Source organism: Pinus tabuliformis, chromosome 5_2, assembly GCF_031772625.1.
Source record: "Pinus tabuliformis cultivar Carrire ecotype Pingquan chromosome 5_2, CPIR1, whole genome shotgun sequence".
Classification (NCBI taxonomy): Eukaryota; Viridiplantae; Streptophyta; class Pinopsida; order Pinales; family Pinaceae; genus Pinus; species Pinus tabuliformis.
In genome coordinates, this window is record NC_142306.1 from 632,745,772 (window position 1) to 632,749,278 (window position 3,507).

Consider the following 3,507-nt stretch of genomic DNA (forward strand, 5'->3'; position numbering starts at 1 on the left):
AATTCCACTTGTTCTGGAAAGTAGACAGGTAGACCTTTCCAACAAGCCCACTTGGAGCAAATTTTGTTCACGGTAAGGCCTCCAAAATCAGCTCCAAAGTAGTGTGGCACATAGGGAAATCAGCACAACGCACAGGATAACATTTTCTCATTTTGGCCAAAAAAACTCTGTTTTTCGCCTAGTTTCTTCATAGTTTGACTTTTATCTTTCTAATAGTCAAACTCATGATGTAATTTAATGTGACTTGATGGACTTTGATGTAATTATGCTAAATTTTCGCTCATAGAGGTAGACTGATACACTGGCAAAGTGCGATGCATACTGAGTGATACACTGCTCAGGTGCGATGCATATTGTTTGGGCCTTCTATAGGGTGCGATGAGCAAGGATGGACAAATGTCCGGGACAAGTTTGCTAAGTGGATGCTCATAGAATCTTCTAGAAACTTCCCCTTTAACACTTGCCTCTCTGAATTTGCCCAAGGATGAGTAAAAGATCTAAAGTTAAGTTATCTCCCCTCTTTTGGAACCAAATGTAACAAGTGGAATGACACTAATCAAACCCCAGAGATGACTCACACCCTTGCACACATCTATAAATGGATCCCTCATCTAAGAGATCCAGGAGGCCGGAATATTGTGAATTGCAAGTAAGTGCTGATAGTTTGAGGAAAGAGCATTGTATTGTTGGTGTGATCTTGCTATTTCATGAGGTGAAGAGGGCTTCATGCTGGGAGGATGATGCTGGATCAGACAACTGGGTTGTAATTCTCCCTTTTATTTAATAAAGTTCTTCGAGTTTTCTTCCATATAATTGTGCAATTGTGAATGTTATTATTTGTGAATTCCATTGTATGTTCATTATATTTCTGATTCCATAATGATTATGATATAATAGATCAAGATGCTTTGACGGTTCTTTGTTACTGTTTTTCTACAGGTACTCTCTAAGCGGGATAAGTACAGAGAGGAGTTGCAAGTTCTGTCAAGGGGGAAAGAGATCAAGCAAGGAGTTATGTGGAAGATCCAGGTTGGTTCCTTTGTCTTTCTCTTATCTATTATACATAGAAGAAATCACGAATTTCTTTAAACTGTTGTTTCTAGGGTAGCTGCCAAACCTAGAGGGCTAGTCGATCAAAAAGACACTAGTTTTCCCAGAAACAAATTGGCGACTCCAATGGGGATCAAATAAATGTTTGCTTGTTATTATTGTTTGTTTTATGTTCAATTTGATAAGCTATAGATAGAGCCTGAAGTCAGCCAAATAGCCTTCAAACTGCTTTTTCTCTGCAATTGCATAGTAGATGAATGCTACTTTAGTCAATCTCTGGTTTAGTTTATGAATTGAACATTTGACTTGCAAGCACATTTAGATGCCCTTTTGGTAGCTTAGTAACCTCTCAATATCATTCCTCTGTACTTTTCTCTTTACTGTTCATCATAGCTCAGCTTAACCCACTGAAATCAACTGCAAATTTGAGCCAAAACCCATCTCAATTGCGCTCCCTAGACCATCGCACTATCTCCCACTCTGACTCAGTATGCATAGAACCTCTTGAGTGTAGTAAGTGTGTTGCATATTAATTTCTGTGAAGCCTAGGTGCGATGACTGAGTGAACTCTTTCTCCATTCTAGAAATTGAGGGTTTTGACCTTGTTTTCAGTTTTGTTTGGTTGTTTTGTTGCTTATGAATAATACCTCATTACTGAAGCCTGCTTGCATCACATAGATCAGCCTCCATTGATTAGGATTAGTAAATGTTTTTATGTATTTGTCCATCATTTACAATCCTTTATCGAAAAGTTGCTTAAATCGATCTATCGTTTTGGTACAAAAAGTGTCGTAACTGTCGTTTTGTGTCAAAAAGAGAAGTGTTGTAGATTCTTCCTTCCCTGGATTGTCAATTGAACTTTTTGTCATGTATTTGATTTGATTTCTTGATATTTGAAGTGTCGAAATCATTTTCTATTCAAAATTGAAAAGTGTTGTTTAGTCTTCCTTTCTATTTTGAAAAAGAAATTGTCGAAATGTTGCTTTGAGTAAAATATTTCAGAGCATTGCTACACTTAGTTTTCCTTTTTGACATTTCTCACGTTAAGGAGAACGAAAAACAAATACATGAATTTTCATTTGAATTTAGTTTGTGTGCGAAATATGATTTAGGAAAATGCACTAGTATGTGCTCTTTACTCTTTGTTTGAAAGAATTGCAATCTCCTTTCCCTAGTAGCTAGGATTTTCATTGATCAAAATAAACAACGATTGTTTATCATTGTAGATTGAATTTTTAGGAATTTCAAATCAACATCACATGGTGAACCATTGAAAGGCAAACTCTAAACAAGAGCAACTCTAAAATAAATTTCAATGAACTTAACAACGCTTTGGAACCTAATGCAACATATCTAGAGGTCTAGGCTAGAGACATGTTCCGACGTCATAAAATCTAGTAATTATCATTTTCATTGAAGGTTGGGTGATTCCTCCTCCTTGATATGACAAGTGCTAGTACAGACTTGTGCTCCTCGTACCGTCGCGTATATATTGGGAGACCACAATAGGCTTATATCCTTTATCCATGGAAAGCTGAGTCTGCCGCCCTATCGATCGGAATGCACTGAACACAACATTTGGGAAGATTGACTGCCATACATAAGTCCTTGGTAATTTCTCTTTAATTTACCACCAAGGTGTATTTTGCAGTTTTGCGATTGGTTTGGTAATCCCTCTGTCTAGATTTCCAAAGTAGTCACTTTTGTTCCTTTTTGACTCTTTAAAAGAAAAGGTCCATCTGAGCACTTGTACCTTCAGGCTCATTAAAACTCGAAGGGGACTAGAGTCATCTTTAGATTTTTCTTGACTCTTAAAAACTAAAAAAGCAAAGTTGTGTCAAAGCGTTATTAAAATTTATTAATTCAGAATAGCATTATTTTCCCCTTAATTTTGAGTTGATCAATTAATCCGCAATTGTGGAAGAAAGTCAATCAAAACCCAGTCATTCACAGAGACTAGCGAGACAACCATCTTTGACTCTAGAAACGAAGCCATTCCAAGCAAAAAGGTCTCGTTTAACTGAGTCCACTTCATCTAGTTTATTTGAAACTTTTGTTTCAACATCGTCAGAGACTACAGTTACTCCGATCATTTCTGGTAATCCTAACTTTAGAGAAGAAGTTCCGCAGTTACAAGAGGACATTAGAACTGATCCTAGTGTAACGGTAAACACTTCTATACCTGAAACAGCTCCATCTAGAGTTGATCCAGAAACTGAAGTTCAATTACCTAAACATCTGGAAGTTGAGTTTCAGAATTCAGAAGGTGTCACCCCTCCAGTATCTGTCACTACAGAAGCTATACCTTCTTCGGCCCTAGAAATATTTTACGGACCTGACGATCTACCACTTCCACCTGGACTGATTGCTATAGAGGAGATAGTAGATGATCCTCCATCCAGTACCCCGTTACATTTTGAAACTAGAATTCATCTATATCCTTCTACTCCTGAAGTT